Source organism: Bombus impatiens, unplaced genomic scaffold (assembly GCF_000188095.3).
Source record: "Bombus impatiens unplaced genomic scaffold, BIMP_2.2 scf_1152, whole genome shotgun sequence".
Classification (NCBI taxonomy): Eukaryota; Metazoa; Arthropoda; class Insecta; order Hymenoptera; family Apidae; genus Bombus; species Bombus impatiens.
The window spans coordinates 51,897-64,716 of record NT_177571.1 but is presented as its reverse complement, the minus strand read 5'-3'; the positions used below and the strand labels follow the sequence as shown (position 1 = coordinate 64,716).

The following is a 12,820-nucleotide window of genomic DNA, read 5'->3' as shown; positions in this document are numbered from 1 at the left end:
GCAGATATCGCACAGGACAATTCTGGAGGATAATATTTTAATTATTACGTAGACAGTGTGAAGTAATCATTGCAGCTTTCGTGTTAGAGGAAAGTCTAATTTGCTTCTTAAATATTGAAAATACCTTTTCATGGGAAGGTATTTTCAGAATAATTGCCGAATATTAAATTACGAATTAAATAAATTACAGGATGACGATTCTTTAGAAATTTTGTTAATTTTGTACAAACGTTAGGAGATTCGGGAATTTCAAGTATTTAGAATGCAGATCTCTTACATTTTCTAATATCTCTTGGTGGAAGATTCTTCGAGAGTAACGAAATGGAAACAAGAGCGTAAGAAGGTTAGTCGGCGTCCCTACCGCGGTAGAAACGCTAACTTCCACAATTTTACGTGGCCACTGCAGAGACGAAAGGAACACATAGACGGGAAGTTGTTGCATCTAAGTTAGAAAACTGACGACTCCAACTTCCAACGTGAACCGTCACTAAGGAACCAGCGAAAATACCAAACTCTTCTTCCGCTTCTAATTAAAATACACCCTTTTCTTCCCTCCGGTAAATGAGCGTTCGTAACGCGAACGTTGCGAACAATTAACAATAAATCCACGTAACGAACTCGGCCAAACGTTTAAACTTTTCCAATCGAGACCCAATTGTCGATAGAATTAAACGGTACTATTGATTACGTTTTCATTACGTATTGAACGTTAAACTATTGATTACGCCGAGCCGTGATATTATTATTTCAACGATCAATTACCATCGCGAATCGAAACGATCGCTGTTGACGGGAAATCGGGATAGAAAGTTCGCTGATTCAAACAACGAGTTCTATTTAAAATGAAACAAAATCTCGACCATTTAAGGGTCCGTTCCGCGATTTAACGTAATTCAAGAATATAATGGCACCGATTACACCTACGGGTCAGGGTTGGAGGGATGATTGGGGTGAGAATGCAGGATTATACAATGGTTTCGTAAAATCGCGCGCTTAATTAAATACAATTTCAATGTTTCAACGCGTGGCCCTTTCGCCTGGTCTAATACAAAATATATCATTTCAATTTATATGCAAATTAACGCGTGTGTTTTGATTATATCAGCCGGACGTTTATTACCGCGTCGCGCGACTGCAATTTGTACACCTTTTTCCCCTTTATTTTTCGTTCCCAAAATCATCCACCCTTCGCTGGACGGCTGTCTGTTTTTTCCCTTCTGCCCCTTCTTCCTTCCATTCCAACCGAGCTACCATCGATGCACCTCGTTCTCCCTGTCCGTTTAATAAATGTTAATTAGAGCGCTTTTTAATTACATTAATGGAGTCGACGATCCGAGAACCTCGCGGCGCGAGATCCAATCGCATGGACGAATTTTAATTTATACAATTATCAGCGAATTCCATCGATCGTGTCTGCTGCCTCCGATGGAACACAGATTTCCCTGTTTCTCTTTCAACTTTTTTCTTCTTCGCGTTTGTTATCTCCATATGGAGTGATCGTCAACTCGTCTGTATGCTTGTGTGTACGTTTGCATATGTTACGAAGTATATGTTATTATTCAAACGATTGAGCTGCCAGTAATACGTAATTGATAGTCAATGATGTTGTCAATAATACGTAGACTGGCAATATCTATACATTTACGGGAAATTGAAAAGTGTCAAAGAATGTACTGAAATATATAAAAGATCGAAAATAAACTATTGCTGTAATCACTAATAAAACAATTCTCTATCTAAATTTCATTTTCTTTTAATTATATTCGTTAAAAAATGAATTTGCATAAATATGTTCAAACTCAAAATGTGAAATTAATTTATCGCACTATATCTGATAGCATTTCAACGATACACCGTGAAAGTGATATAAATAGGGCGATGTATTTAAAAAATTAAAATTCTTGCAACTACTAATATATACTACTAATATATCTTCGTGCATTCGTTCGAAGGCAATTTTAAACGAATAATTCGCTTGCTCGGATCCACGAATCCCACGCGTATTTCCCTTTCTTTTCTTTATTCCATTCCTACTTTCGCTGCTTCAGTCTCCTTCGCAATTTCCAAAAGGGAGAGAAAGCGAAAGAAGTTGAAAAGCGGAGGAAGAAAGAGAATAAAAAGTGTACACGGTGATGGAAACCGGAGAGTCAGAGGCGACTGCGATTTTCCGCGAGACAGGCCAGCGCAGAGCGCAGACGAGGACCCTCGGCAACGCACGCAATTAAAAGCCGAGACAACGCTCGCTGCACACCCCGAGATGTTCATAAACACGCAGCACGCCGCTATTTGCGAAAGTTAATAAGCGTGTACAGGCATCGTAACGCGTGCTTACCGTTCCAAGCTATCTGGTTCCTGCGAGAACGGACACGACGCACGGTTTCGCCGCGCTTATTTCCCGCTTGCCCTTAGTCGACGCTCGGAATACAAATTTCAATATTGCAATAGACGTACGAGGCCTACGGAAGGATATTTGAGTCGAGCTAACAAGGAGATGGCAAAAACCGTGAAATCTCGAATGAGTTGTTTGTATGTGCTTTTGAAGCTTTAGGCTGATGGTAAAAACAGTGAAATAAAGAACCGTTTTCGAGAGATTAATAAGTTTTTTCTATGTCTGTACATTTATAAATTCTTTTCGTGTTAATATTATGACCTTTTTAATATTAAATTCCTCCGATTTATTGTGATAAATTTTCGACTGCTTTTACAATCTTGGTAATTGTATGGTAATTGCATGGTAATTGTTATAAAAACATTTAACATATACGAAGTCACTGTGCCAAGAACATACTGGTTATCCGGAAAGTGTCTTTCTTTCGCAAACGTGTTTTTTACAACAATGCACCTTCATACAAACGTGAAACCAAGTCTGTGAAATGTCGTGTTTATCTCAACAGAACAAAATGGATCGTACGTAATTCGACAAAATAATATAAAACAAAAAACGTTGTGCATCTATTATTCCTCATAAAATTTCTTCATAAAGCGAAGGAAACTTTTCGGACAACCTAATAATTTATCGACTAATTTCTCGATAACAGCATCTGCAGTCAACTCATCTGAAATTTCGCAGTTCCTGCCATCTCCTTGCAAGTAATTTGCTTGTAATTCGACAAGTTCGCTTATAAACAATTTTTAATATATATTTGGTAACATCTATTCACGAAGGTTAGGTATTAGGTGGTTGAGTTGGTAATTTCTTCACGTGGATGACTCAACGGTGAGACAAGGGTGAAATCTGTGGTAAGAGGTGGACATTTACGGGTTCTGGGCGGTGAAACATGCTATAGCGGTTTAAATTACTAGCTATGACTTCATTTAGGGGTTTGCCTGATAAATTTTGATAATAACAGGGTGACTTTTTAAGGAATGTATATTTAGGGTACAAAGATACTGTGATAATAAAAAATCTACCCTAAATGCTAGTGGTTACACGAATATTGCTGATCGTTAAAAGATTTTCGAAAAAAAAAATTGATACTCTTTCAACACCTTTCATATCTACCACGATTATCGTTAAATTGTTGCATAACGAATGTCATTTTATTCTGAAATGAAGGTTTTTAGAAGTAGGAATCGTGTAAATATCTTTTTAGCGATTGTATGTTGATCTCAGTTTTGTAAAAATTTGGCGATCTCATAGTTTCAAGGCAATTTCCTCGTGTTTCTATCGGCAAAAAGTGATGGTTGGAAAAGCACGATTTAGCATGTTGCAATTGGAAGGAAAGGATTGCATTATTAAACCTTATTAAAGATAATATCGATTCAATTATATTAAATTAAATTATTTAATTATGTTGAAAATTAAAAACGGAAATTGAATTAGAAAACGGGTAGATTGAATTTTTTGAACGAAATAAATACACAAATGAGCACAATCGTAGAATGTCTTATAATTTTAAAAGAATTGTTTTGTAATTTAAAAGAATTTAATTTTATCATTTTAATTAATAAAAAAAAATTACGACTACTTTAATTTCAACTTAAATCCTTCGATATTTCTACGGCCACCGGAACTAGTGGCGGTGGTTACGGGAGACCAGCCAGTTTATTCAAAGAATACAAAGAAAAAGTTAGCTATAAATCGAACGTAAGTCAAGCAGAATTGCCCGTCCAGTCTCTTTCCACCATTTGCCGAGCGAACTTTCCTCTTTGCGAAAGGTCAAGAGAACCGAGCGTTCCGAAAATGGAAATGGCGCGGAAACGCGAGTCGAGCGTGGCTCTAACAGCACGAAAATAAAAGCGTCGTGCTTTCGTGTTTCCCGGGATCGAAAGGTGAATTTATCGGCAGGAGCACGCGAGCTATGTACGCTTCAAGATCAAAGGGCGGATACGACTTAAGTGCTTTTTATCAAGGAGCTAGAAGCACAGTGGTGACAGATCGCTGTGACACGAGCAACCACGACGTCGATGTTCGATTCGTACGTCGTTGATCTCCGATCGCCTCGAAATCACAGGTCGTGGAAAACCACTTCGAGCTGTCGAATCCTTTCGAACGTGGGTTTTCGTGATAACAGACACCAGAGACAAATACAACCCACAACGAAAATAAAAAATATTGTAAAAGCTAATGAAAGCGGTAAACTACTCGGCGAAAGATAGAAATAAGTTTTGACATGTATTCAGATCGTTGTATGTAATTTTCTTATAATTTTTCTGTCTTCTTTGATGCAGATTTCCAGAAAATAATAAAGTAAAAATGCTAAGAAATATAGGATAAGGAATAAATTGTAAGATCGTATAATTCGTACGTGAAAACATATTAATTAAATACAGGGTATTCAGGCGACTAGCTCTCTTAGTAAATAAATTCTCTTCGTAAACGGAAATGTTTGATAAAAATAGAAAAGGGCAAACGAACGAATAGATTTTTTAAAGCCACGGTTTCCACCTAATAGAAAGATCACTTTAATGATAAATAATCATAATCTCTTACGTACTTGTTTCATAGAATTGCACAATTTCTAAATACAACACGAGATTACGAGATTATGAACTGAAAATCGAAAAACGACGTTATTTCCAAACATTTGCGCCACTTACCTCGTACCACATTCATAACTGGAACCCCGTTTCATACACTCTGCAACTACTCGGCAAATAGTAAGTCCAAGCTTCCTCAAGAGAACAAATACAAGAACAAACCCTTAACCAAGTTAAAACCAACGTTTCACTCTCGCAACTCGGCAATGCTTTTTGGCGGCAAATTCCTCGTAGGCGCTTTTTGTTTGCTTCAATCAACGGTTACACGCGCCTGGCGAAGTTTCGTCGCAACTTCTGACCAGTGTATGTGTCTGTGCGTGTATTTGCTTCTTGAGAATGCGACATCCGGTTGTGAAACGCACGCCCAGGAACGTGCAAACAGGCGTTGCCGGCATGAGGCGCGAGTTTGCGTGCTCCTGCACGCGTTTGATGTTCGTCGTGGCGAAGTGGTTAATGGTAGTTAGGCGAACGTGAAGCAAGTAAATATGTAGAGAGTAGCGATCGCGGCTCGTTTGTGGGAAACGCGGAGGTGATAAATCGAAGATGAAGTAAATCTGCGAGCTTCTGATTTGCTTCGGTCGACGAATGAACCGCGGATTTTTTGATTAAAGGAAAGTTAATAGTTAGTTGATAGTTAATGATTCGGTAATAATTGTACGAAAGAATTAAGTTAATATGTCGTGATTTGTAGTCACAGGTGGTTAGTGTCGTATCCTAAACGTACCTCTTACGATTAAACAAGCCAGCTACAATTGTTGATGTCCAATTTGAGATGGAAAATTACATATGACATATATAGACTTCTTTTTTTATTTAGTTGTTTACATTCACAATTTGTCCGATTTGGACATTTGGTTGAATTTATATAGACGTGACAATATTTGACCGTAGATGGTTTGAAAAATAATCTGAATTCTTCGATTCGACGCTGACGGAATTGCAGAGTTGAAGCGAGAAATAACGTAAGCCTCTAAAGCGAGAGGTTTTCAGTATGAATAAGAAATGTTGGTTTAAAGCTACATTTAGAATGGAATACTTTTCCATCTATAAAAGCTATTTTTTTATTCTTTCGCTATTTACACTATCTATATACCATTTAACTCGATCTGATAAAAAAATTGCTTCTCTCAATTGAAAAATGCATAATTTTACATATAGTTACTGGTTAAGCCTCAAACACGAGTTTCGAAAATTGTCAAGGAAAAACATCTCAGAATGAACAACAGGGACCATATGGAATCGTAAATTACGAACCATAAATTGATACCTGCAAATAAAATTCCACGTTCGTGAAGGATTAGACTAGTGACCCTCAACCGCTAATCGTCGACTCTCTCAACTTCGCCCTCCCTTTCATCTCCCTTTCTTTCCAAAAGTACTCATTGAATGGGTTCCTGGAAAAGCGAAGCGGCGATTAATAAAAAGTGGCCGCGTGGTATGCACGATTTCCATCATACGAGTAATCGCCTCGTCAAAAATCTGCGGATTTTTCCCTGGAAATTCTGCTTAATTGCCTGTGGAGTCTCGCTGCTCGTATTTCTTCCTTCGTCGTTTTTCTTTCTTTCTTTTTCCCTCGTTTCTTCGGTAAGGCCAGCAACGGAGGTCTCGCGAGCCTTTTCGGTGCATCTCGCCTTCATTTAGAAGCGGAGTCCCTGCAGGCAGATAGGCAGACCACGCACAAAGGCCGACGTCGTGTACACTCGACAGGCCGCTTTGGGGCGTCGAGTGTAATTGGCGAAATTAATTAACGGTCTATAAGCGAGTGGCCTGGCGTTATCTCGCCGGCACGTACACGTCGCGTCGTTGCCACCGGGGATCGAGGCCTAGATCCACGACGGGCCTAGATGATGTCCTTTCCCGGACGCATGCGGCAGGATCAGACGACGGGACGGTCTGTTGCTGAAAATTACGGCGATAGCTACGTCCACATACAGGAAATTCAACTTCGTCCACCGTGTCATACGCTAATTTAAGCGTGTATTATGACTCGGCCATTATGCCGGGCCACGAAGACGCTTAATCTTTCAGAGGATTTTAACTCACACGATGTTTCCATGGGACACTTTGTACAAATGCGCTGATATGACTTTTGTAAATGGTGTTTTTCGTGGTAAATAAGGACGAATAATGCGGAAAATGAGTATAACTTGTTTGGTGGCTTTAACGCCAACTTGGAAATTGCAAAAGATGAAACTGGTAGCGAAACTTATCATTTTTCCTCGCGCAATAAACATCTTTGGCCATTAACTGTTGCTGCGAAGTCTTAATTATGTTATTCTGAAGTTTCTATTAAATTTACGCTGGATAGAACATAAATGTGAGCACCATTGTCTTTTCAGCTAAGACGTCTGAAATCACCTTTACCTCGTCATTTATTCGGTGAATCGAAAACTATCGTTGCATCGCATATGGCGTAAGTCTCCCCTAAAACTCACCTCCTCGCCATCCAATTTTGCCAACATCTGCCTTTCAACCAGACAATCTCATTTAGTAGCTCGCCTCTTCGTTCGATCAACCCATTTTTTGCCCTCGATCGAGAAAATCCAGGGACACAAAAGTGGCAGGAACAAATTTCCCATCATCCATCTATACGCTGTATTCTGCTCTGGCATTGGCTCTCCATCGACAAGGACGAAATTTGAATTTGATAATACAGAAACAATCGCAATTGCGATTTGCATAGAATTTAATGGCAATAATGTGGAAAGGAGAGCGCATCTCAACGATTTTATTGAACTCGTAATTTTCTAATGACCGAAATTGTCCCAATTATTACGAATAATAACTAGCCCGCAACTTTTATGCAAATCCATATTTTTATAAACGTACCTACAAACAGATAGAATCTAAGTGAATGCTTACTATCATCCACTGAATATTACAATAAATACTATAATTCCGATATTTTGTGTACTTCCTATATATTATGTGCGTTTGTGTGCAATAAAAAAATGTCCTATTAACGCACAAAAATAACAATAACATATACCAGTAACATAATTAACCTCAATTCTGCGAAACACGTATTTCCACTAAACCAAACCGCTTGGTCGCAATCCACAGAAACTTCCGTCCAACTCCACTTCTCCGCAAACTGCCTTCACCGAGACTTTCCCCTATAACCAACCGATCAATCCGCTTCTATCCTTTCGGTTTTTGCCCCCTTCCCCTACAGTCCGTAAGAGAAACCCCTGGGGGATCGTCTAGCGTCCGCGAAAGACAAGCCCGACAAAATCGTTGTCGCGGGAGTCGCGTCGGCGTCGGAGCAAAGCTGGCAGAAGCCGCGGATATATCCGTGCGGTCGTTGGCCGGCCGCAAAACCGCGAACCGTAACTCAATTAATCCGGATTGATCCGTCGGTACACACGACCGGACGTTTCTGTGCGCCAGCATAAACAGCGTTGGCCGCGAGTCGTGCCGACACGTCCCTAGATCGATCAGAGAGCGTTCTCCTCGTCGACGACGATTATATCGCGGTCGTGATTATGTTCAAGACGGCCGCGTCACCAGAGAAATATCGTTGCCTAGGTAGTGACGAATGGAGAGCTAAGGGAACCCTCGAATTACGACAGGGCAAGGTGCTGCTGGTAGGGTTTATCGTGGCGATAGGTTTGATAAAGCGATCGATGAAAGAGTCGGATTAGGTAGATTAAATGGCATGAGGATATACAGGGGTTCGTGGAAGTGTTAGATCACTTGTAGACACTTTTTCAGGGTATATATATTTTTTTTCTACACAATTTATATATATATATAGAATACATATAATGGTATGTGTTAAGGGTACATTTTGAAATTTCATCAGCATGATTGCGAAATTCGATTAACGTGATTATATTGGTAAGGTTCGAGGGAGATCTGAAAATGTCCGTAGAAGCTACGAGATATTTCGTGCAAGAATATATATGCAAATATCGAAAAAAGTAAATAATCCTAATAATCTAACATAGCGTATTTATGTATCTGTGTAGAGAGCACGTATTGACCAACTGAGGATCAAGCGACACAATTTCTTTAAATTCAGCAAAATTCTAAAATCTATTCTAAATTCTAAACGAAAAAGCTATTTCGCGAATCCTTGGAACTCTCTCTCTCTCTCATAATCGCAGTATTAAAGAACAAGATTAGCGTAAATTGATTGAAAAGAATTGAAAATGAAACGCGGTGTCATTGTTATATATAAAATATAACTAACTATGCTTCGACTCGTTGTAGCAGTAAAAGTAATATATAATTATAGCAATAAAAATCAAACACGAATTACGCTGGTAATCCACGAAATTACCATTCCTTTTCTTAGGATAATTGACCGGAATAAAAATCGCCGTGTGGCATGCATGGTCGATCAGTAGTTTATATTAACTTCTCGATATTATTCCAACGTAGAGGTATGTATTTAGCAGTTAGCTGTTTTTGACGAGTACTCTCGTCATGAAGAAATGGCCATATTTTCCATTCTGACGAGCCCTGTCAGTAATAAAATTCAAAAATAAAACAGTCATTTCAATCATAACTTAATTACAACTTGATTCTATTATAGCAGCCACACATACTCTGTGCTTGACGAGTATACTCGTCGTCGCTTACTTCTTACGACACATTTTAAGTACGCACTTTTCAATGTTTTCAAAGAGGACGTAACAGCTAACTGGTTAAGAAAATAATTTTTTCCGCGTAAAACGAACGTTCTCCGCGATTCACGAGAACCCTCGTGTCTACGTAACATAGGCATGCCACATGGTTCGATGCATGAAAACGTGGCAAAAAAAAAAGAAAAAATGTTGGAAAAACGAACAAGCTGTGGTGGAAGAGGAGTGTATGGATTGCAGAAATTGTCGTGGCAGCTGATCGATAAAGAATAAAATAACGCGTGTGCGTCCAGAATGTACACCCGAGGAGTTCGCATGTGACGTGTAATAACTCTTCTTGGTCGACAAAATCGCGGAGAGAGTGAGCGTGTTACGAGGAAATACCGCAAGAAATACCTTAGATAAGAAGGTTGAAAGTATGTTCTCATTCTCGTCGCGTTTTATTTCTGTCGTTTTAAATTCTTCCCTCCTTTTTTCCCTTAACACATTTGCGACCTCTAATTATAAGAAAGTTTCCACGATCGAGATAAAGATACAAATTTTAAAGTTTGCTTTCGAGCATCGTACTTTGTATCGCGTATTATTACGCTGCGAGTATTTATGCACTTTCATATTTTTCAGAAAATAATTGAAAAGATGGGATCTTGGTACGTGTAGTATTATAACTTTGGGCATCTCCGAATCTTTAACTTTCTTATAAATTCATAAACATCCACAATCTAACGAGTGATTAATAATTAACGATTAGTCTACTTGGCTATATTTTATTCATAATGAAGTATAATATGCTGGTAAACGACTGTTAACGTGCTAATATTGAAAATGTTATCAAAAAGATACGAAATGTTAATCGTTCAGAACGTAATACTTGTTTGAATCTAGTGACCATTGTCTGTGGATGATTGACCTATACTACTGCAGATCCACAAAAATTGAAGGTTTAATTTGTAAACGTATTTTTTATAACAGGCAATGTTTGTAATCGATCACTGAAAATAAACAGTCAGTTATTAATTGAAGTACTAATTGAAATTTAAATAACTGAAAAAAGGGAACCGAAATACAGTTTCAATTACATGTTGTGATAGCTCTCGATTTCAATCAAACCGATTTCAACCAATATTATATCTATTCTCTATATCTTTTATATACCTTTCGTGGTTTCATTTTATATTTTACTATGTATTCTATTTGCAACTTTACGATGAAGTATAATGAAATATAGTAGAATAGAAACGCGTGTGAAAAACGCTTCGAAATGTTGAAGCTTCACTATCGCAAATTACAAAAAAAAGGCTTCACAATATATGATAAGGAAAAAGCATTTTGATATATCCTTTTTTAAATCACACGAAAACATATTGATTTATTCTACCGATTAAAAATGATACATTAAGCGCATCATGATAACTATAGAACGTATCTGACGTATCAAAAACAATGAAGAGATTTTCAGAGAGCGATATAAAAGTGGTACGGAACTGTCGGAGACAATAAGCTCGTAATTCGATAAAAATACTTCGAAAAAATGTATGAAACAGAGAAGCAGCAACTGACGAGCCAGTACAAAGCTTGGAAAGCGATGAACCGTGTATCGATCGCTGCTAATTAAAGGCAGCTATTTATTGATAAGTTCGCCTAATGATTTATTTAATTCGAAAAGCATGCCACACGATCAAACGTTTACTGTAATCAAATAAAGCGAGATATCGCTGATATACCGGGTGTTCCAGGCAAACTAGCGATATCTTTAAAACGATTATAGATAGAAAGAAATATTATATGACAAAATTAGATGATTCAAACATACTGGTATTAAAATCTTGCGTATTCTTGTCCATCAGCCTGTTGGAAAAGTACAACCCCATCTTTTTCCTCCTTCTAAAATATTCTTTACGATAGAGTTATTTTTCTATATCAAAGATTTATATATTTGTACTTAAAGAGGAAAACTATGAATACTTCAAAATCTATATAACAAAACAATACATCTCGTAATAACTTTTACTAGCTTTTACAACTTCCTGTAGCAGAACCAAAACCTAGTGGTTCATAATAAATTTAAAAAGAAGTGATTAACAAATCTTTTTCAAATTTCAGCGTATTCCTATACAATGTTAGCTTAAAAGTTATTACAATTTATGACTTATTAAATTACATGGAATGTTTATATTGTAGATTATAACTACACACGAGACACCCTGTACATAACGCAGCCGTTCGAATAAATCCAATATCGTTTGACGGCGTAACGATACGTACTTGTGGCAACGAATAATATTAAGAAGCACTCTCTGTAAACCAACAATTCATCGGTATAAAACGAGAAAAATCATGGGAGGTTTTTTCAATGGGCCGAATAGCGGACGAAGAGCAATCGAGAACCAAAAAACGGGCGGAAATCGATCGACGCTGAAGCGCAAAGAAAACGCGGGAAACGCGAAGTTCGATTGACAATCGGGATCGAGTGGGCTACGGAGAAACGAGGATTTTTCAAGTGGTGACCGTTCGACAATTGCGCACAGTCCATTTAAATGTAATTCAACCCTTCAATCGAACCGGAAGTAACGCCCCGACCGATTATTATTGCGCGAAACTATTCCAGCTTACTGACGTAAATCACATCGCTCGTCCGAGGATAATCACGATTTGAATCTCGTTCAGATTAGTCGACGTGTTTGCAGAATATAACTCCGTCTTCTTTTCTGCTTGTAAGATACAAAGCTGTCTTTTGAAATTGTACTCCGTGCAAAAAGCAATGAAATACTTGCATCTATGTTTGTATTTGGTGGATCTGATTCGTGTAACTTGGTTTCGAGTCTACACTCGAACTAAAGTACTTAATACAAAATCAATCAGATAAATATACAGGATGGTTGGTAACTGGTGGTACAAGCAGAAAGGGGATGATTCTACGCGAAAAAAGAAGTCGATATATAGAATAAAAATATATATTATATATTTATTATAAAATATATATTATAAAAATATATATTATATATATAAAAATATATAGAATAAAAATATATAGAAAAAAATATAGAATAAACATCTTTTTTTTAATTTCCTTTTTTTTTTTAATTTTTCCATTGAGACAACGATCTACAGTGAGATCTGTTATAACGTACCGCACGCGTACCGAGCGAAAATTCAAAGTCGATTTTCTCGAAAACAAAGCCTCAAACGAAAAATTTTTATTCTATATTTTCGACTTCTTTTTTCGCGCAGAATCACCCCCTTTACCAACCACC

The 12,820-nt window shown here is 37.8% G+C and overlaps 1 protein-coding gene across 2 annotated transcripts in view; it reads right to left on the bottom strand.

The window, feature by feature from the left end:
* Window positions 1–12,820, bottom strand: part of LOC100740557 (von Hippel-Lindau disease tumor suppressor) — a 100,452-nt gene that overhangs the window by 46,961 nt on the left and 40,671 nt on the right. The window contains exon 1 of one of the 2 annotated variants that reach the window (XM_012391729.3): window positions 7,416–7,600. The exons of the other annotated variant lie outside the window; for it this stretch is intronic. The gene's annotated coding sequence lies outside the window, so the exon portion shown is untranslated. Of the gene's footprint in view, window positions 1–7,415; window positions 7,601–12,820 lie in introns of those variants that run through there. 2 annotated transcript variants of the gene reach the window in all.